Here is a 24,267-nt window from a genome sequence, read left to right on the forward strand (position 1 = left end):
TGAATTCACAGCCATGATTACCTCATCTGAAGAGAATTAGGTCTGAGTTTGTAATCTGAACTTCACAAATGATATGCAAACTTTTAGTGAACATTAATATTACCCAGATGGAGATGCCAACTTCATCCAGCCACAGCTATTCCAGACTTTAGCCTCGGGGCCTGATTTTCAATTCCTTTATTTCAAAGGAACACATCATTAAAATGTTTAGTAGTAAAAAAACACATGCCTTCCTACTGGCAGCCATTAACTTCTATTCTATTTCATAACTGATTAACCAGCTAGTGCAGAGGTCTAGAGTTATTATAATACACTTACTGGAGAGCAGAGGGGCGTTCGATAACTGTTTTATCTGCATCGCAAATCAAATTATATTTTTATTCAAATCAAATGTTATTGTTCACATACACATATTTATTAACGGTGTAGTGACATGCTGGTAATGATGGAGAGAAGGTGTGCTTAATAGCACCCTATTCCCTATATAGCGCACCACTATCCATAGAGCATTGGTCAAAAGTAGTACACTATGAAGGAAATAGCAGTAGTAAAAGTAAATAAAATAGACTTATCAGCAATAATCAGCCGTATCTAACCAGGCAGTAACAGGAACTATAACCAGCCGTATCTAACCAGGCAGTAACAGGAACAGGAACTATAATCAGCCGTTATCTAACCAGGCAGTAACAGGAACTATAATCAGCCGTATCTAACCAGGCAGTAACAGGAACTATAATCAGCCGAATCTAACCAGGCAGTAACAGGAACTATAATCAGCCGTATCTAACCAGGCAGTAACAGGAACTATAATCAGCCGTATCTAACCAGGCAGTAACAGGAACTATAATCAGCCTTATCTAACCAGGCAGTAACAGGAACTATAATCAGCCTTATCTAACCAGGCAGTAACAGGAACTATAATCAGCCTTATCTAACCAGGCAGTAACAGGAACAGGAACTATAATCAGCCTTATCTAACCAGGCAGTAACAGGAACTATAATCAGCCGTATCTAACCAGGCAGTAACAGGAACTATAATCAGCCTTATCTAACCAGGCAGTAACAGGAACAGGAACTATAATCAGCCGTATCTAACCAGGCAGTAACAGGAACTATAATCAGCCTTATCTAACCAGGCAGTAACAGGAACTATAATCAGCCGTATCTAACCAGGCAGTAACAGGAACTATAATCAGCCGTATCTAACCAGGCAGTAACAGGAACTATAATCAGCTGTATCTAACCAGGCAGTAACAGGAACTATAATCAGCCGTATCTAACCAGGCAGTAACAGGAACTATAATCAGCCGTATCTAACCAGGCAGTAACAGGAACTATAATCAGCCTTATCTAACCAGGCAGTAACAGGAACTATAATCAGCCCTATCTAACCAGGCAGTAACAGGAACTATAATCAGCCTTATCTAACCAGGCAGTAACAGGAACTATAATCAGCCGTATCTAACCAGGCAGTATAAGAGGAAATAGTGAATCTTCACAAGACACTTTCTCCCACCATGCATTGCACGGCGCTGGCTCTGGATCCACATTCCGGAACTGATGAGACAAGGTGCCACACAGTCTCTCCTGAGATCTGCCACACACACACACACACACACACACACACACACACACACACACACACACACACACACACACACACACACACACACACACACACACACACACACACACACACACACACAGTGAATTAGACAAGGTATCACAGAGGTCTTGCTGGATGTGATGTGCTGGGACGTACACTATTGTGGATTTGTGTGCCCGTGAGAACTGCTACGTCGGCATAGTTCCACTTCCTGTGCATCCTACATCTCCAAGATCCAGGAATCATTCAGGGTTTAAGTTCAATGTTCTAATGTAATTGTTAAACGCTTAATAATTACAAATAACACTGTCATGAATGTCAATCAATGAAAAAAAAGAAAGTTTGTGTTTTATGATCTGTAAAATCTCCAAGCATTCACTCATGAATTATGGACAACTCATTAACTTGGCTGTAAACATGTTTTTATTCAACTCCTGTATTATATTGTATGTAGACTACCAGCAGTACTGTAGTCCTAGTGGAGGGTAGTCTACCAGCAGTACTGTAGTCCTAGTGGAGGGTAGTCTACCAGCAGTACTGTAGTCCTAGTGGAGGGTAGTCTACCAGCAGTACTGTAGTCCTAGTGGAGGGTAGTCTACCAGCAGTACTGTAGTCCTAGTGGAGGGTAGTCTACCAGCAGTACTGTAGTCCTAGTGGAGGGTAGACTACCAGCAGTACTGTAGTCCTAGTGGAGGGTAGTCTACCAGCAGTACTGTAGTCCTAGTGGAGGGTAGTCTACCAGCAGTACTGTAGTCCTAGTGGAGGGTAGTCTACCAGCAGTACTGTAGTCCTAGTGGAGGGTAGACTACCAGCAGTACTGTAGTCCTAGTGGAGGGTAGTCCTAGTGGAGGGTAGTCTACCAGCAGTACTGTAGTCCTAGTGGAGGGTAGACTATCCGGCAGTACTGTAGTCCTAGTGGAGGGTAGTCTACCAGCAGTACTGTAGTCCTAGTGGAGGGTAGACTACCAGCGTACTGTAGTCCTAGTGGAGGGTAGACCTAGTGGAGGGTAGTCTACCAGCAGTACTGTAGTCCTAGTGCAGGGTAGTCTACCAGCAGTACTGTAGTCCTAGTGGAGGGTAGTCTACCAGCAGTACTGTAGTCCTAGTGGAGGGTAGACTACCAGCAGTACTGTAGTCCTAGTGGAGGGTAGTCTACCAGCAGTACTGTAGTCCTAGTGGAGGGTAGTCTACCAGCAGTACTGTAGTCCTAGTGGAGGGTAGTCTACCAGCAGTACTGTAGTCCTAGTGGAGGGTAGACTACCAGCAGTACTGTAGTCCTAGTGGAGGGTAGTCTACCAGCAGTACTGTAGTCCTAGTGGAGGGTAGTCTACCAGCAGTACTGTAGTCCTAGTGGAGGGTAGACTACCAGCAGTACTGTAGTCCTAGTGGAGGGTAGACTACCAGCAGTACTGTAGTCCTAGTGGAGGGTAGACTACCAGCAGTACTGTAGTCCTAGTGGAGGGTAGACTACCAGCAGTACTGTAGTCCTAGTGGAGGGTAGACTACCAGCGTACTGTAGTCCTAGTGGAGGGTAGACTATCCGGCAGTACTGTAGTCCTAGTGGAGGGTAGACTACCAGCAGTACTGTAGTCCTAGTGGAGGGTAGTCTACCAGCAGTACTGTAGTCCTAGTGGAGGGTAGACTACCAGCAGTACTGTAGTCCTAGTGGAGGGTAGACTACCAGCAGTACTGTAGTCCTAGTGGAGGGTAGTCTACCAGCAGTACTGTAGTCCTAGTGGAGGGTAGTCTACCAGCAGTACTGTAGTCCTAGTGGAGGGTAGACTACCAGCAGTACTGTAGTCCTAGTGGAGGGTAGTCTACCAGCAGTACTGTAGTCCTAGTGGAGGGTAGTCTACCAGCAGTACTGTAGTCCTAGTGGAGGGTAGTCTACCAGCAGTACTGTAGTCCTAGTGGAGGGTTAGTGGAGGGTAGTCTACCAGCAGTACTGTAGTCCTAGTGGAGGGTAGATCTACCAGCAGTACTGTAGTCCTAGTGGAGGGTAGTCTACCAGCAGTACTGTAGTCCTAGTGGAGGGTAGTCTACCAGCAGTACTGTAGTCCTAGTGGAGGGTAGACTACCAGCAGTACTGTAGTCCTAGTGGAGGGTAGTCTACCAGCAGTACTGTAGTCCTAGTGGAGGGTAGACTACCAGCAGTACTGTAGTCCTAGTGGAGGGTAGACTACCAGCAGTACTGTAGTCCTAGTGGAGGGTAGACTACCAGCAGTACTGTAGTCCTAGTGGAGGGTAGACTACCAGCAGTACTGTAGTCCTAGTGGAGGGTAGTCTACCAGCAGTACTGTAGTCCTAGTGGAGGGTAGTCTACCAGCAGTACTGTAGTCCTAGTGGAGGGTAGTCCTAGTGGAGGGTAGTCTACCAGCAGTACTGTAGTCCTAGTGGAGGGTAGACAGTCTACCAGCAGTACTGTAGTCCTAGTGGAGGGTAGACTACCAGCAGTACTGTAGTCCTAGTGGAGGGTAGTCTACCAGCAGTACTGTAGTCCTAGTGGAGGGTAGTCTACCAGCAGTACTGTAGTCCTAGTGGAGGGTAGTCTACCAGCAGTACTGTAGTCCTAGTGGAGGGTAGACTACCAGCAGTACTGTAGTCCTAGTGGAGGGTAGTCTACCAGCAGTACTGTAGTCCTAGTGGAGGGTAGACTACCAGCAGTACTGTAGTCCTAGTGGAGGGTAGACTACCAGCAGTACTGTAGTCCTAGTGGAGGGTAGTCTACCAGCAGTACTGTAGTCCTAGTGGAGGGTAGTCTACCAGCAGTACTGTAGTCCTAGTGGAGGGTAGACTACCAGCAGTACTGTAGTCCTAGTGGAGGGTAGACTATCCGGCAGTACTGTAGTCCTAGTGGAGGGTAGACCTAGTGGAGGGTAGACTACCAGCAGTACTGTAGTCCTAGTGGAGGGTAGACTATCCGGCAGTACTGTAGTCCTAGTGGAGGGTAGACTATCCAGCAGTACTGTAGTCCTAGTGGAGGGTAGACCTAGTGGAGGGTAGACTACCAGCAGTACTGCAGTCCTAGTGGAGGGTAGACCTAGTGGAGGGTAGACTACCAGCAGTACTGTAGTCCTAGTGGAGGGTAGTCTACCAGCAGTACTGTAGTCCTAGTGGAGGGTAGACTACCAGCAGTACTGTAGTCCTAGTGGAGGGTAGTCTACCAGCAGTACTGTAGTCCTAGTGGAGGGTAGACTACCAGCAGTACTGTAGTCCTAGTGGAGGGTAGTCTACCAGCAGTACTGTAGTCCTAGTGGAGGGTAGTCTACCAGCAGTACTGTAGTCCTAGTGGAGGGTAGTCTACCAGCAGTACTGCAGTCCTAAACATTACCGTAAAACTAAAGACAGTTTACACATCTTTTCCAGATAAATGTATTGACAGTAGAGGGATCCTTCTTTATTGAACACGACTGGCAATCAGAGTTTCGCCCACCCATTATTTTACCACGACATCGCTGGCTGCTGGTAGGCCTGTTAGAAGTTGATGTTAAAATATATTGTAGCCTGGTCTAGTCAGTTGTCTGTGTGTGTTAGGGTGACCATTCCTTTTTTCCCGTGAAAGTTTCAGGCCCATTTTAGGTGTCGTCACTTTTCAGGCTACAACAATATATACATTTGTCAGCAAGACGCATCAAATCCATGATCATCTGTAAATGATAGCCTAATCAATGGTAATCTGTAAATGATAGCCTAATCAATGGTAATCTATAAATGATAGCCTAATCAATGGTAATCTATAAATGATAGCCTAATCAATGGTAATCTATAAATGATAGCCTAATCAAAGGTAATGGCTGAAAGTCACATGGCACACTGTGAAACACTGTTGTGTTTCATAACAGATGTATATTTCCATTCATCAAATGCTGCCAGTGTACATGGCTTTCACTGATTGGATTATTTTGGAGTGGACAAACATGCACAGGGAGGTTACTTTTTGAACTGATTTGTTTGACAATCCGATGAAATCACATCTTGACTGTTTCTGTTCAGCCCAACATTTAAAAGTAATTCATTTTAACCCGTTAAATTACGTCTTTATTATTAGGCACATAAAATAAATGTTTTGCACACCCTGGAGAACCCTGAATGTCACGGTGTAATTTGCACTCTGCCTTATTTCCTATGTAGTGCACTACTTTTGACCAGGATCCATGGCACCCTAAATCCTATGTAGTGCACTACTTTTGACCAGGATCCATGGCACCCTAAATCCTATGTAGTGCACTACTTTTGACCAGGATCCATGGCAGCCTAAATCCTATGTAGTGCACTACTTTTGACCTGGGTCCATGGCGCCCTAATCCCTATATAGTGCACTACTTTTGATCAGGGTTCATGGCACCCTAATTCCTATATAGTGCATTACTTTTGATCAGGGTTCATGGCGCCCTAATCCCTATATAGTGCACTACTTTTGATCAGGGTTCATGGCACCCTAATTCCTATATAGTGCATTACTTTTGATCAGGGTTCATGGCGCCCTAATCCCTATATAGTGCACTACTTTTGACCAGGGTCCATTGGGTTCCATTTTGGAGGCACAGCTGGAGTGCTGTGCTGCAGTATAGGTGAAAAACTGTTTCACAGTAGTCACAAAAACCATATGAATAATCTCTAAATTCTGTCTGTAAATTGCTGTGATAATATTTTAGTTCTCTCTGTGTAATGTGATAATATTTTAGTTCTCTCTGTGTAATGTGATAATCTCTTAATTCTCTCTGTATAATGTTATAATCTCTTAGTTCTCTCTGTGTAATGTTGTGATAATATCTTAGTTCTCTCTGTATAATGTTATAATCTCTTAGTTCTCCCTGTGTAATGTTGTGATAATCTCTTAGTTCTCTCTGTATAATGTTGTGATAATATCTTAGTTCTCCCTGTGTAATGTTGTGATAATCTCTTAGTTCTCTCTGTATAATGTTGTGATAATATCTTAGTTCTCCCTGTGTAATGTTGTGATAATCTCTTAGTTCTCTCTGTATAATGTTGTGATAATATCTTAGTTCTCCCTGTGTAATGTTGTGATAATATCTTAGTTCTCTCTGTATAATGTTGTGATAATCTCTTAGTTCTCTCTGTATAATGTTGTGATAATATCTTAGTTCTCTCTGTATACTGTTGTGATAACAATGGGCTACGGAACAGATCAAAGATGAAGCGAATGTGATCCATGTGTGTTTTTTTAGCCTGAATAATGAACATCAAGTAATCAATCCATTACCAATCAATCAATCAATCAATCAATCAATCAATCAATCAATCAATCAATCAATCAATCAATCAGTCACCAATCAATCAATTGACTATCCAGGTGCTAATGCACAGATATGCAAGTCTGCACAAGTTATCAGCCCTCTATAGATAATGTCACCCCTTCAGCTCAGAGCTGACCATATACTCTCAATAGATAATGTAACCCAGAGCTCAGAGCTGACCATATACTCTCTATAGATAATGTCACCCAGAGCTCAGAGCTGACCATATACTCTCTATAGATAATGTCATCCCTGCAGCTCAGAGCTGACCATATACTCTCTATAGATAATGTAACCCAGAGCTCAGAGCTGACCATATACTCTCTATAGATAATGTCATCCCTGCAGCTCAGAGCTGACCATATACTCTCTATAGATAATGTCACCCCTCCAGCTCAGAGCTGACCATATACTCTCTATAGATAATGTCATCCCTCCAGCTCAGAGCTGACCATATACTCTCTATAGATAATGTCACCCCTCCAGCTCAGAGCTGACCATATACTCTCTATAGATAATGTCATCCCCTCCAGCTAAGAGCTGACCATATACTCTCTATAGATAATGTCACCCAGAGCTCAGAGCTGACCATATACTCTCTATAGATAATGTAACCCAGAGCTCAGAGCTGACCATATACTCTCTATAGATAATGTCACCCCTGCAGCTCAGAGCTGACCATATACTCTCTATAGATGTCATCCCTGCAGCTCAGAGCTGACCATATACTCTCTATAGATAATGTAACCCCTGCAGCACAGAGCTGACCATATACTCTCTATAGATAATGTCACCCCTGCAGCTCAGAGCTGACCATATACTCTCAATAGATAATGTAACCCAGAGCTCAGAGCTGACCATATACCCTCTATAGATAATGTCACCCAGAGCTCAGAGCTGACCATATACTCTCAATAGATAATGTAACCCCTCCAGCTCAGAGCTGACATATATTTAAATAAACCAGAGCTCAGAGCTGACCATATACTCTCTATAGATAATGTCACCCCTGCAGCTCAGAGCTGACCATATACTCTCTATAGATAATGTCACCCAGAGCTCAGAGCTGACCATATACTCTCTATAGATAATGTCATCCCTGCAGCTCAGAGCTGACCATATACTCTCTATAGATAATGTCACCCCTGCAGCTCAGAGATGACCATATACTCTCTATAGATAATGTCACCCCTCCAGCTCAGAGCTGACCATATACTCTCTATAGATAATGTAACCCAGAGCTCAGAGCTGACCATATACTCTCTATAGATAATGTCACCCCTGCAGCTCAGAGCTGACCATATACTCTCTATAGATAATGTAACCCCTGCAGCTCAGAGCTGACCATATACTCTCTATAGATAATGTAACCCCTGCAGCTCAGAGCTGACCATATACTCTCTATAGATAATGTCAACCCTGCAGCTCAGAGCTGACCATATACTCTCTATAGATAATGTCACCCCTGCAGCTCAGAGATGACCATATACTCTCTATAGATAATGTCACCCCTGAGCTCAGAGCTGACCATATACTCTCTATAGATAATGTAACCCCTGCAGCACAGAGCTGACCATATACTCTCAATAGATAATGTAACCCCTGCAGCTCAGAGCTGACCATATACTCTCTATAGATAATGTCACCCCTGCAGCACAGAGCTGACCATATACTCTCTATAGATAATGTAACCCCTGCAGCTCAGAGATGACCATATACTCTCTATAGATAATGTCACCCCTGCAGCTCAGAGCTGACCATATACTCTCTATAGATAATGTAACCCCTGCAGCACAGAGCTGACCATATACTCTCTATAGATAATGTAACCCCTGCAGCTCAGAGCTGACCATATACTCTCTATAGATAATGTCACCCCTGCAGCTCAGAGCTGACCATATACTCTCTATAGATAATGTAACCCCTGCAGCTCAGAGCTGACCATATACTCTCTATAGATAATGTCACCCCTGCAGCTCAGAGCTGACCATATACTCTCTATAGATAATGTCACCCCTGCAGCACAGAGCTGACCATATACTCTCAATAGATAATGTAACCCCTCCAGCTCAGAGCTGACCATATACTCTCTATAGATAATGTCACCCCTGCAGCACAGAGCTGACCATATACTCTCAATAGATAATGTAACCCCTCCAGCTCAGAGCTGACCATATACTCTCTATAGATAATGTCACCCCTCCAGCACAGAGCTGACCATATACTCTCTATAGATAATGTCACCCCTGCAGCTCAGAGATGACCATATACTCTCTATACATAATGTCACCCCTAGCTCAGAGCTGACCATATACTCTCTATAGATAATGTAACCCCTGCAGCACAGAGCTGACCATATACTCTCTATAGATAATGTAACCCCTGCAGCTCAGAGCTGACCATATACTCTCTATAGATAATGTCACCCCTGCAGCTCAGAGCCGACCATATACTCTCTATAGATAATGTAACCCCTGCAGCTCAGAGATGACCATATACTCTCTATAGATAATGTAACCCCTGCAGCTCAGAGCTGACCATATACTCTCTATAGATAATGTAACCCCTGCAGCTCAGAGATGACCATGCCCTGCTTATTCTACCCTCAATAAAAACCCATTTTACTTAGCGAAGTCTACCTCTGAAGTCAAAGTGCTGAGAGAGGCAGAATGAAGTGAATCTACAGAGTTGAGCTGGTGGATTGCTCCAGGGGAAGGATTATATCACTAGATCTTTAATTTAAAGCCCAGCCTTCAAAGGCTTGCAGAGAGCCGAGAGAGCTGGACGTGATTGACCCAGTCAACCAGCGAATGGGTGGGCTGCGTCAAGAGGGCCCCGTCACTGGACAAACCGCAACCCTGTTCACTACATAGTGTTCTGTGATCAGGGTTCTGTTTTGGGACGCAACCCAGGAGAAATCACCTTCTTCCCCAAGTCTGGAGGATACTGGGCCGGGGGAGGGAAGTTTCTATTCTGCAGGTACTTGGTTGCAAGAGGCATTATGTAGATTATATCCGAAGTAGAAAAAAGATTTAAATGGTTTGTATTGGATTATATTTTGTGATTTGATTGTAGTAACTTGAGGTCTTTGTCCTCTCTATTTAAAGCATGTTGTGTGTAATAATGTCAGCACTAGAGGGAACTGTCACTTAGCAGCATAATACAAAATTCACAACTTGGCCTTTAAAATGGAAAAACGGACTAAAACGAAGTCTAGGAAAGAAAACACAAAGCTACACTTTGACCAATTTCACAGAGATGCTGTTTATGTCCCAAACTGCACCCTATTGCCTATATAGTATATTACATTTGACCAGATACCATGGCTTTATATAGTGACTAGGGTGCCATTTGGGACAGGGTGCCATTTGGGACTCACAGACTGTCTTCTTGGCATTACAGACAGGGCCCTTCTTCCTTGGCATTAGGACAGGGCCCTTCTTCCTTGGCATTAGGACAGGGCCCTTCCCTCTTGGCATTAGGACAGGGCCCTTCTTCCTTGGCATTAGGACAGGGCCCTTCTCTCTTGGCATTAGGACAGGGCCCTTCTCCCTTGGCATTAGGACAGGGCCCTTCTTCCTTGGCATTAGGACAGGGCCCTTCTTCCTTGGCATTAGGACAGGGCCCTTCTTCCTTGGCATTAGGACAGGGCCATTCTTCCTTGGCATTAGGACAGGGCCCTTCTCCCTTGGCATTAGGACAGGGCCCTTCTCCCTTGGCATTAGGACAGGGCCCTTCTTCCTTGGCATTAAGGACAGGGCCCTTCTCCCTTGGCATTAGGACAGGGCCCTTCTTCCTTGGCATTAGGACAGGGCCCTTCTTCCTTGGCATTAGGACAGGGCCCTTCTTCCTTGGCATTAGGACAGGGCCCTTCTCCCTTGGCATTAGGACAGGGCCCTTCTTCCTTGGCATTAGGACAGGGCCCTTCTTCCTTGGCATTAGACAGGGCCCTTCCTCCTTGGCATTAGGACAGGGCCCTTCTTCCTTGGCATTAGGACAGGGCCCTTCTTCCTTGGCATTAGGACAGGGCCCTTCTTCCTTGGCATTAAGGACAGGGCCCTTCTTCCTTGGGATTAGGACAGGGCCCTTCTTCCTTGGCATTAAGGCGCCTTCCCTCCTTGGCATTAGGACAGGGCCCTTCTTCCTTGGCATTACAGACAGGGGCCTTCTTCCTTGGCATTAGGACAGGGCCCTTCTTCCTTGGCATTAGGACAGGGGCCTTCTCCCTTGGCATTAGGACAGGGCCCTTCTTCCTTGGCATTAGGACAGGGCCCTTCTTCCTTGGCATTAGGACAGGGCCCTTCTTCCTTGGCATTAGGACAGGGCCCTTCTTCCTTGGCATTAGGACAGGGCCCTTCCCTCCTTGGCATTAGGACAGGGCCCTTCTTCCTTGGCATTAGGACAGGGCCCTTCTTCCTTGGCATTAGGACAGTGCCCTTCCCTCCTTGGCATTAGGACAGGGCCCTTCTTCCTTGGCATTAGGACAGGGCCCTTCTTCCTTGGCATTAGGACAGGGCCCTTCTTCCTTGGCATTAGGACAGGGCCCTTCTTCCTTGGCATTAGGACAGGGCCCTTCTTCCTTGGCATTAGGACAGGGCCCTTCTACCTTGGCATTAGGACAGAGGCCCTTCTTCCTTGGCATTAGGACAGGGGCCTTCCTCCTTGGCATTAGGACAGGGCCCTTCTTCCTTGGCATTAGGACAGGGGCCTTCTTCCTTGGCATTAGGACAGGGCCCTTCTTCCTTGGCATTAAGGACAAACGCTACGCTACGCTACGCTACGCCGACGTCAGTTTCTTCTCTGCGATGAGAAAGTGAACACGTTCGGGCCGTCTGATTGGTTCAGAAACCGATGGGTCGGGCCAGAGCCAGAACACGTGGTTAAAAGCGGTGGTTTGAAAATGTGTTATTGGCTTTTATACTAAAGTCTCAGACTGAAGTTTGTAACAAACGACAGAGCAGTGGAAGAATTTTCTGTGAGTTGCCAGGCTTGCAAAATACTGCTACACTCTATCTTTAAAGTCACAGAATCACTGCAAAATCAATCCCCTTTTAATGCTTGTGTGAGGGGAAACATTTGCTTTTCAATTAGACGTCCACCGCGCCTCGCACCGCGCCTCACAGCAGAAAAGATATCTCAAAGCTACTGCACAGTGTCACTGGCTCTGCAGTAATGAGCTGGCTGGTTAATGTGCCTATGGAACCACATGCGGAACGAACGGGAGCTCCGTCCGTCTGGCTGCCGCAGGATTGTGGGATAGTTCTAACACATGCTGCTTCTACTGATAAGGTGCAATCTGATGGGCTCAAGGTACAGACACATAACAGTGGTCTTAAAAGACAACCCAGTTAATCCAACGTTGAATAAATGGATGTCCTTTATAAACGAAGAGAGCAGCGTGGTTCCTTCTCGCTCGGGTCTCTTGCTCCTCGTTGAAGAGGACCCTATAGCTCCGTAAACCATTCACATTTCTGGCACCGTTTTTCCTTGCGTGAGCTTGAATAATGTCTTTGGAGCTTGGCGAGAGGTTATCGCTGTTTCTCACCCCACGGTAACAAAAAAAAAACCTGTCTTATAAAGTTCTGAAAGAAAGTGGTATGTATGTTTAGCAGAGGAAGCAACATTTAAACATAAGAAGAAGGGTAAATAAATAAATAAATAAGGGTGGGCTGTATCTGCTGTTGCTGATAAGGGTTTCTGGAAGATGACATTGATTACCACCTGTATTCCCCCACGATCAGCGATTTGCTGATCCATCTCTAAGCTCTGGGAGAGGAATAGACAGCAGGAATAGACAGCAGCAATAGACAGCAGGAATAGGCAGCAGGAATAGACAGCGGGAATAGACAGCGGGAATAGACAGCGGGAATAGATGCCAGGAATAGACAGCGGCAATAGACAGCGGCAATAGACAGCGGGAATAGACAGCAGGAATAGACAGCAGCAATAGACAGCAGCAATAGACAGCAGGAATAGATAGAGGAAATAGATAGCAAGAATAGATAGCGGGAATAGACAGCAGCAATAGACAGCGGGAAAAGACAGCAGGAATAGACAGCAGGAATAGACAGATGGAATAGACAGCGGGAATAGATAGATGGAATAGACAGCAAGAATAGACAGAGGGAATAGACAGAGGGAATAGACAGAGGGAATAGACAGCGGAAAAAGACAGCAGGAATAGATAGATGGAATAGACAGCAGGAATAGTTAGATGGAATAGACAGAGGGAATAGACAGAGGGAATAGACAGCGGGAAAAGACAGCAGCAATAGACAGCGGGAATAGATAGAGGGAATAGACAGCGGGAATAGACAGCAGGAATAGACAGAGGGAATAGACAGCGGGAATAGACAGCGGGAATAGATAGAGGGAATAGACAGCGGGAATAGACAGCAGGAATAGACAGAGGGAATAGACAGAGGGAATAGACAGCGGGAATAGATAGAGGGAATAGACAGCGGGAATAGACAGCGGGAATAGACAGCGGGAATAGACAGCGGGAAAAGACAGCAGGAATAGACAGCAGGAATAGACAGAGGGAATAGACAGCGGGAATAGATAGAGGGAATAGACAGCGGGAATAGACAGAGGGAATAGACAGCGGGAATAGACAGCGGGAATAGACAGCGGGAATAGATAGAGGGAATAGACAGCGGGAATAGACAGCGGGAATAGACAGCGGGAATAGACAGCGGGAATAGACAGCGGGAATAGACAGAGGGAATAGATAGAGGGAATAGACAGCGGGAATAGACAGTGGGAATAGACAGCGGGAATAGACAGCGGGAATAGACAGCGGGAATAGACAGCGGGAATAGACAGAGGGAATAGACAGAGGGAATAGACAGGGGAATAGACAGAGGGAATAGACAGCGGGAATAGATAGAGGGAATAGACAGCGGGAATAGATAGAGGGAATAGACAGCGGGAATAGACAGCGGGAATAGACAGCGGGAATAGACAGAGGGAATAGACAGAGGGAATAGACAGCGGGAATAGACAGAGGGAATAGACAGATGGAATAGACAGCGGGAATAGACAGCGGGAATAGACAGCGGGAATAGACAGAGGGAATAGACAGAGGGAATAGACAGAGGGAATAGACAGCGGGAAAAGACAGCGGGAATAGATAGATGGAATAGACAGCGGGAATAGTTAGAGGGAATAGACAGAGGGAATAGACAGAGGGAATAGACAGCGGGAATAGACAGCAGGAATAGACAGCGGGAATAGATAGAGGGAATAGACAGCGGGAATAGACAGCAGGAATAGACAGAGGGAATAGACAGCGGGAATAGATAGAGGGAATAGACAGCGGGAATAGACAGAGGGAATAGATAGAGGGAATAGACAGCGGGAATAGACAGCAGGAATAGACAGAGGGAATAGACAGAGGGAATAGACAGCGGGAATAGATAGAGGGAATAGACAGCGGGAATAGACAGCGGGAATAGACAGCGGGAATAGACAGAGGGAATAGACAGCGGGAATAGACAGCGGGAATAGATAGAGGGAATAGACAGCGGGAATAGACAGCGGGAATAGACAGCGGGAATAGACAGCGGGAATAGACAGCGGGAATAGACAGCGGGAATAGACAGAGGGAATAGACAGCGGGAATAGACAGCGGGAATAGACAGAGGGAATAGACAGCGGGAATAGACAGAGGGAATAGACAGATGGAATAGACAGCGGGAATAGACAGAGGGAATAGACAGCGGGAATAGACAGAGGGAATAGACAGCGGGAATAGACAGCGGGAATAGACAGAGGGAATAGACAGCAGGAATAGACAGAGGGAATAGACAGCGGGAATAGACAGCGGGAATAGACAGAGGGAATAGACAGCGGGAATAGACAGCGGAATAGACAGGGAATAGACAGCGGGAATAGACAGAGGGAATAGACAGAGGGAATAGACAGCGGGAATAGACAGCGGGAATAGACAGAGGGAATAGACAGCGGGAATAGACAGAGGGAATAGACAGCGGGAATAGACAGAGGGAATAGACAGCGGGAATAGACAGCGGGAATAGACAGCGGGAATAGACAGCGGGAATAGACAGAGGGAATAGACAGCGGGAATAGACAGCGGGAATAGACAGCGGGAATAGACAGCGGGAATAGAAAATATTTGGAATGCCCAAAACAAAGGAACAACCCAACCTGTTCAAAACGCCTCTTGTTTTCCGGACATAGAAAACTAAAAAAAGGTATGAGCAACTGCAGATAAGATACAAATAAAACCCTTGACAGAGCAAGTTGTTGCATTACTAGGAAACAGTTGCTAGAAATCCAAGGTTGAACCAGTATTATAGACAGAGCTAACAGAAAGATGTCACGGATCCCCAGGTACTGCTTCTCATTCCGTTCACCAGCTCCGGAGGTCTACGTCACCGGCCTTCTGGACGTCACTGAACTGGATTCATTACCACCAACCCCTGGACTGTCTTGTCTCATTACGCGCCCCTGGTCCCCATTCCCCCTGATTAGTGTGTGTGTATATACAGTATGTGTCCTCTGTTCCCCATTGTCCTTGTTGGTTATCGTTCCCATGTCCCGTTGGTCTTGTTGTTCTGTTGTTTCGGCGTTCGTGCTACGTGTTATCGTGAACTTGTTATTACGGGTCTCAGTCCCGTGTGTTGTTATTACGGGTCTAATCCCCATGTGTTGTTATTACGGGTCTAATCCCCGTGTGTTGTTATTACGGGTCTAATCCCCGTGTGTTGTTATTACGGGTCTAATCCCCATGTGTTGTTATTACGGGTCTAATCCCCGTGTGTTGTTATTACGGGTCTAATCCCCGTGTGTTGTTATTACGGGTCTAATCCCCGTGTGTTGTTATTACGGGTCTAATCCCCGTGTGTTGTTATTACGGGTCTAATCCCCGTGTGTTGTTATTACGGGTCTAATCCCGTGTGTTGTTATTACGGGTCTAATCCCCGTGTGTTGTTATTACGGGTCTAATCCCCGTGTGTTGTTATTACGGGTCTCGCCCCGTGTTGTTATTACGGGTCTCGTCCCGTGTTGTTATTACGGGTCTCGTCCCGTGTTGTTATTACGGGTCTCGTCCCCGTGTGTTGTTATTACGGGTCTCGTCCCGTGTGTTGTTATTACGGGTCTAATCCCCGTGTGTTGTTATTACGGGTCTCATCCCGTGTGTTGTTATTACGGGTCTAATCCCCGTGTGTTGTTATTACGGGTCTCGTCCCCGTGTGTTGTTATTACGGGTCTTGTCCCGTGTGTTGTTATTACGGGTCTCGTCCCGTGTTGTTATTACGGGTCTCGTCCCGTGTTGTTATTACGGGTCTCGTCCCGTGTTGTTATTACGGGTCTCGTCCCCGTGTGTTGTTATTACGGGTCTCGTCCCGTGTGTTGTTATTACGGGTCTTGTCCCGTGTGTTGTTATTACGGGTCTAATCCCCGTGTGTTGTTATTACGGGTCTCGTCCCGTGTTGTTATTACGGGTCTCGTCCCGTGTTGTTATTACGGGTCTCGTCCCGTGTGTTGTTATTACGGGTCTCGTCCCCGTGTGTTGTTATTACGGGTCTAATCCCCGTGTGTTGTTATTACGGGTCTCATCCCGTGTGTTGTTATTACGGGTCTAATCCCCGTGTGTTGTTATTACGGGTCTCGTCCCCGTGTGTTGTTATTACGGGTCTTGTCCCGTGTGTTGTTATTACGGGTCTAATCCCCGGTGTTGTTATTACGGGTCTAGTCCCCGTGTGTTGTTATTACGGGTCTCGTCCCGTGTTGTTATTACGGGTCTCGTCCCGTGTTGTTATTACGGGTCTCGTCCCGTGTGTTGTTATTACGGGTCTCGTCCCGTGTGTTGTTATTACGGGTCTAATCCCCGTGTGTTGTTATTACGGGTCTCGTCCCCGTGTGTTGTTATTACGGGTCTTGTCCCGTGTGTTGTTATTACGGGTCTAATCCCCGTGTGTTGTTATTACGGGTCTAATCCCCGTGTGTTGTTATTACGGGTCTCGTCCCGTGTGTTGTTATTACGGGTCTCGTCCCGTGTGTTGTTATTACGGGTCTAATCCCCGTGTGTTGTTATTACGGGTCTCGTCCCGTGTGTTGTTATAACGGGTCTCGTCCCGTGTGTTGTTATTACGGGTCTCGTCCCGTGTGTTGTTATAACGGGTCTAATCCCCGTGTGTTGTTATTACGGGTCTCGTCCCGTGTGTTGTTATTACGGGTCTAATCCCCGTGTGTTGTTATTACGGGTCTCGTCCCCGTGTGTTGTTATTACGGGTCTCGTCCCGTGTGTTGTTATTACGGGTCTCGTCCCGTGTGTTGTTATTACGGGTCTAGTCCCGTGTGTTGTTATTACGGGTCTAATCCCGTGTGTTGTTATTACGGGTCTCGTCCCCGTGTGTTGTTATTACGGGTCTCGTCCCGTGTTGTTATTACGGGTCTCGTCCCGTGTTGTTATTACGGGTCTCGTCCCGTGTGTTGTTACTACGGGTCAAATCCCCGTGTGTTGTTACTACGGGTCTAATCCCCGTGTGTTGTTATTACGGGTCTAATCCCCGTGTGTTGTTACTATGGGTCTCGTCCCGGTGTGTTGTTATTACGGGTCTCGTCCCGTGTGTTGTTATTACGGGTCTAATCCCCGTGTGTTGTTATTACGGGTCTAATCCCCGTGTGTTGTTATTACGGGTCTAATCCCCGTGTGTTGTTATTACGGGTCTCGTCCCGTGTGTTGTTATTACGGGTCTCGTCCCGTGTGTTGTTATTACGGGTCTCGTCCCGTGTGTTGTTATTACGGGTCTAATCCCCGTGTGTTGTTATTACGGGTCTCGTCCCGTGTGTTGTTATTACGGGTCTCGTCCCGTGTGTTGTTACTACGGGTCTCGTCCCGTGTGTTGTTATTACGGGTCTCGTCCCGTGTGTTGTTATTACGGGTCTCGTCACGTGTGTTGTTATTACGGGTCTAATCCCCGTGTGTTGTTATTACGGGTCTAATCCCCGTGTGTTGTTATTACGGGTCTCGTCCCCGTGTTGTTATTACGGGTCTAATCCCCGTGTGTTGTTATTACGGGTCTCGTCCCGTGTGTTGTTATTACGGGTCTAATCCCCGTGTGTTGTTATTACGGGTCTCGTCCCCGTGTTGTTATTACGGGTCTCGTCCCGTGTGTTGTTATTACGGGTCTCGTCCCGTGTGTTGTTATTACGGGTCTAATCCCCGTGTGTTGTTATTACGGGTCTCGTCCCATGTGTTGTTATTACGGGTCTCGTCCCGTGTGTTGTTATTACGGGTCTAATCCCCGTGTGTTGTTATTACGGGTCTCGTCCCGTGTGTTGTTATTACGGGTCTGATCCCCATGTGTTGTTATTACGGGTCTCGTCCCGTGTGTTGTTATTATGGGTCTCGTCCCGTGTGTTGTTATTACGGGTCTCGTCCCGTGTGTTGTTATTACGGGTCTAATCCCCGTGTGTTGTTATTACGGGTCTCGTCCCGTGTGTTGTTATTACGGGTCTCGTCCCGTGTGTTGTTACTACGGGTCTCGTCCCGTGTGTTGTTATTACGGGTCTCGTCCCGTGTGTTGTTATTACGGGTCTAATCCCCGTGTGTTGTTATTACGGGTCTAATCCCCGTGTGTTGTTATTACGGGTCTCGTCCCGTGTGTTGTTATTACGGGTCTCGTCCCCGTGTGTTGTTATTACGGGTCTCGTCCCGTGTGTTGTTATTACGGGTCTAATCCCCGTGTGTTGTTATTACGGGTCTCGTCCCGTGTGTTGTTATTACGGGTCTCGTCCCGTGTGTTGTTATTACGGGTCTAATCCCCGTGTGTTGTTATTACGGGTCTCGTCCCGTGTGTTGTTATTACGGGTCTAATCCCCGTGTGTTGTTATTACGGGTCTAATCCCCGTGTGTTGTTATTACGGGTCTAATCCCCGTGTGTTGTTATTACGGGTCTAATCCCCGTGTGTTGTTATTACGGGTCTCGTCCCGTGTGTTGTTATTACGGGTCTAATCCCCGTGTGTTGTTATTACGGGTCTAATCCCCGTGTGTTGTTATTACGGGTCTAATCCCCGTGTGTTGTTATTACGGGTCCCCGTCGTTTTCATGACGTACTTTATTTTGGGTGGAGTATTAAAACCCCCTATTACGTATTCCTGCGCCTGTCTCCTATCGTTATCCAGCGTGACAAAAGACAAAGGACTCTTGAAAGCTTCTTGTTTCATACTGACCACAAGCTGTTTGAAAGAGCAGATGGACAAACTCAGCCAAATTGAATAGAAAATGTCCCTTATTCACCAGAGGATGTACAAATATTAAAGGTTGAAGAAAATAATTGAAAGGTAAGATAATTGAAAAAGTTGACCTTCAAGCCCAAATTGACCCGTAAGCCCTGTACCCTATCCAGCCTTATCATAAACCCTGTACCCTATCCAGCCTTATCATAAACCCTGTACCCTATCCAGCCTTATCATAAACCCTGTACCCTATCCAGCCTTATCATAAACCCTGTACCCTATCCAGCCTTATCATAAACCCTGTACCCTATCCAGCCTTATCATAAACCCTGTTCCCTATCCAGCCCTACATGATTTCACAGCTTAATCAATATAATAAAATCTCCACTGTGTTCTCTGAAAGGCTTGGTGGAACTTTCACCATTTTGCTGATAGCAATCAACACTCTCAGTTATCCACAAGTCCGTAGGATGTAGGATTTAGGGGTTGATTTGGGATTGGTTCATAGATTCCTACTCTATGATGCCATCATACACAGAAAAACAACTACATCTGTGTTTCCTGTCACATTTTCTCCTCTGAAATGACAGCTGTACACCGTGAACACACACACAGATGCAGAACTCTTAGCAACTCATTCTGACTGATTGTGTTACATCGTGCAATCTCAACAGAAAGAAGACTTTTTATTATCTGACAAGTTATTTTTTGGGGAGAAAGTGTTATCAGACCAGATGCCATGTTGGAGAGAAAGTGTTCCCTTCACTGGGACGAAGTGAGGGGAAAAAAAACCCCAAAAACCCCAGAACAAATCATCTTGAATCCTTAACGCTCTCAGAAGTCATTTCAGCCTGGAACAAGTCAGGCTCAATAAACATTGTCAGAAGCCTATGAAGTCTGCAATAGAGTTAATGAAGGCTGTGCACTTTCTCAGATGAGTGCTGTCAATATGGGCATCTCTGATAGGAGGGGGGGGGGGGAGAAGAGATTGCTTGAAGCGAAAGAGACGATTGCCTATGAAAAACGTGAGTCATTAGACTAGACCGCGAGCGACTGGATTGTCTCTCACAGGACATAATCACAAAGCTATGTCAAACAAATGGAAGTGACTCAGTGTGTTTGTCCTTCAGTGAAACAACTAGAGGTTAGTAGTAACCACTGATGCACAGTGGCGGAATGGCCATCCGGCATTTCGGGAACAATTGTACATTTTTAGCCCAGTCCAACGCGTTTTTTAATGAGGGCCTAGTAAATGCCAAGGCCGATTTCTGGTCCCAGTCTTCCCCTGCCAATGCATGTTGACTAGATGATGACTTGGCTGTGGAACTAATAGCTTTAGCTTAAGTTCACTGTCTTGTTTGGAGTTTACTGTGGATAGAATCAAGTGCCGAATCTTTGAGATTCTTAACTCGATTATCTCGTAAACCATGCAACTACAAATCAGGCCCAAGGAAGTGGAGAATATGAACAAGAGAGAAAGAGAGAGAGAGAGAGGGTAAGAGAGAGAGAGAGAGAGAGGGAGGGAGAGAGAGAGAGAGAGAGAGAGAGAGAGAGAGAGAGAGAGAGAGAGAGAGAGAGAGAGAGAGAGAGAGAGAAAGAGAGGAGGGAGGGAGAGAGAGAGAGAGAGAGAGAGTGAGAGAGAGAGGGAGCGACAGAGTGAGAGAGAGAGGGAGCGACAGAGTGAGAGAGACAGGGAGCGACAGAGAGAGAGGGAGCGACAGAGTGAGAGGGAGCGACAGAGTGAGAGAGAGAGGGAGCGACAGAGTGAGAGAGAGTGGGAGCGACAGAGAGAGAGGGAGCGACAGAGTGAGAGAGAGAGGGAACGACAGAGTGAGAGAGAGAGGGAGCGATAGAGAGCGAGGGAGCGACAGCGTGAGAGGGAGCGACAGAGTGAGAGAGAGAGGGAGCGACAGAGTGAGAGAGAGTGGGAGCGACAGAGAGAGAGGGAGCGACAGAGTGAGAGAGAGAGGGAGCGACAGAGTGAGAGGGAGCGACAGAGTGAGAGGGAGCGAGCGACAGAGAGAGAGGGAGCGACAGAGTGAGAGAGAGAGGGAGCGACAGAGTGAGAGAGAGAGGGAGCAACAGAGTGAGAGAGAGAGGGAGCGACAGAGTGAGAGAGAGAGGGAGTGACAGAGTGAGAGAGAGAGAGAGGGAGTGACAGAGTGAGAGGGAGCGACAGAGTGAGAGAGAGAGGGAGCGACTGAGTGAGAGAGAGAGGGAGCGACAGAGTGAGAGAAAGAGGGAGTGACAGAGTGAGTGAGAGAGGGAGCGACAGAGTGAGAGGGAGCGACAGAGTGAGAGAGAGGGAGCGACAGAGAGAGAGGGAGCGACAGAGTGAGAGAGAGAGGGAGCGACAGAGTGAGAGAAAGAGGGGGAGTGAGAGAGGGAGCGACAGAGTGAGAGGGAGCGACAGAGTGAGAGAGAGGGAGCGACAGAGAGAGAGGGAGCGACAGAGTGAGAGAGAGAGGGAGCGACAGAGTGAGAGAGAGAGGGAGTGACAGAGTGAGAGAGAGAGGGAGTGACAGAGTGAGAGGGAGCAACAGAGTTAGAGAGGGAGTGACAGAGAGATAGAGTGAGAGACAGAGTGAGGGAGGGAGCGACAGAGTGAGGGAGGGAGCGACAGAGAGAGAGGGAGAGGGAGTGACAGAGAGAGAGAGAGAGAGAGAGAGAGAGAGAGAGAGAGAGAGAGAGAGAGAGAGAGAGAGAGGGAGCAACAGAGAAGGAGCGACAGAGAAGGAGCGACAGAGAGGGAGCGACAGAGAAGGAGCGACAGAGAGGGAGAAAGTGAAAAACTTAAAAAGGATGGCTGAGTTAGGTGCTGTGATGTGTTGAGACCAGCACTGCAGGCAGGCTAGCGTTGTTTTAGCTGTGTACATTATCACTTGGGCAGGCTGCGCCCAGGGCTGTGCTAGCAGTGTGATAACACAGGCATGAAGCAGGCTTAGTCTCCTGGAGAAAAGTTTCTTTAATCAGACAGCCCTGATGCGCTTACTGAGCAAAGACTGAGGGAATGGAAGAGGAGAAACACATGTCAGATAATCAGAGAAGGGGAAATTTGATTTCCTTAGAATCTGGTGGAAGAAGAGAAGGAAAACTCATTCGCCTTATCGCTTGTCAGCAAGACATCCATAGTATGCAGATTTTCACTCCGACCTAAGTCTCTTGACTCTTTGTAAATTAGTTAAATCCTTCAATTTCACATTTCTTATTTAACTTGTCCATTTTATGTGGTTATACTCCCACTTTTGTATTCAGTAGGGCTTCTGTTTCAATTTGTCTACTGACTTTGTCAAGACTTCATTCTTTTAAAAACATTTTTAAAGGAAAATATCATCCGTTTGTGAGAAATCTGCCAGTGAATTAAAGAGATGGTGGATAATAGTGTCTGCATAGATAACCCTGTGGTCTGGGTCGCTAGCAGCTTCTGGAGAATGGCTCTTCCAACCTCTGGGCAGGTTGGGGCTGCATCCCAAATGGCACTCTATTACCTACAGAGGGGAAGGGGGGGGCTCACTATATAGGGAATAGAGAACCATTTGGGATGATTCCTGGGAACAGCCTGCCTTTATGTCGCAATATTTATTCTACCAACAGACTGCACCATCTACACTACCAACAGACTGCACCATCTACACTACCAACAGACTGCACCATCTACTCTACCAACAGACTGCACCATCTACTCTACCAACAGACTGCACCATCTACTCTACCAACAGACTGCACCATCTACTCTACCAACAGACTGCACCATCTACTCTACCAACAGACTGCACCATCTACTCTACCAACAGACTGCACCATCTACACTACCAACAGACTGCACCATCTACACTACCAACAGACTGCACCATCTACTCTACCAACAGACTGCACCATCTACACTACCAACAGACTGCACGATCTACTCTACCAACAGACTGCACCATCTACACTACCAACAGACTGCACCATCTACTCTACCAACAGACTGCACCATCTACACTACCAACAGACTGCACCATCTACTCTACCAACAGACTGCACCATCTACACTACCAACAGACTGCACCATCTACACTACCAACAGACTGCACCATCTACACTACCAACAGACTGCACCATCTACTCTACCAACAGACTGCACCATCTACACTACCAACAGACTGCACCATCTACTCTACCAACAGACTGCACCATCTACACTAACAACAGACTGCACCATCTACACTACCAACAGACTGCACCATCTACTCTACCAACAGACTGCACCATCTACTCTACCAACAGACTGCACCATCTACACTACCAACAGACTGCACCATCTACACTACCAACAGACTGCACCATCTACACTAACAACAGACTGCACCATCTACTCTACCAACAGACTGCACCATCTACACTACCAACAGACTGCACCATCTACTCTACCAACAGACTGCACCATCTACTCTACCAACAGACTGCACCATCTACACTACCAACAGACTGCACCATCTACACTACCAACAGACTGCACCATCTACACTACCAACAGACTGCACCATCTACACTACCAACAGACTGCACCATCTACACTACCAACAGACTGCACCATCTACACTACCAACAGACTGCACCATCTACACTACCAACAGACTGCACCATCTACACTACCAACAGACTGCACCATCTACACTACCAACAGACTGCACCATCTACACTACCAACAGACTGCACCATCTACACTACCAACAGACTGCACCATCTACACTACCAACAGACTGCACCATCTACACTACCAACAGACTGCACCATCTACACTACCAACAGACTGCACCATCTACACTACCAACAGACTGCACCATCTACACTACCAACAGACTGCACCATCTACTCTACCAACAGACTGCACCATCTACACTACCAACAGACTGCACCATCTACACTACCAACAGACTGCACCATCTACACTACCAACAGACTGCACCATCTACACTACCAACAGACTGCACCATCTACACTACCAACAGACTGCACCATCTACTCTACCAACAGACTGCACCATCTACACTACCAACAGACTGCACCATCTACACTACCAACAGACTGCACCATCTACTCTACCAACAGACTGCACCATCTACACTACCAACAGACTGCACCATCTACTCTACCAACAGACTGCACCATCTACACTACCAACAGACTGCACCATCTACTCTACCAAC

Source organism: Salmo salar, chromosome ssa09 (genome assembly GCF_905237065.1).
Source record: "Salmo salar chromosome ssa09, Ssal_v3.1, whole genome shotgun sequence".
NCBI lineage: Eukaryota > Metazoa > Chordata > Actinopteri > Salmoniformes > Salmonidae > Salmo > Salmo salar.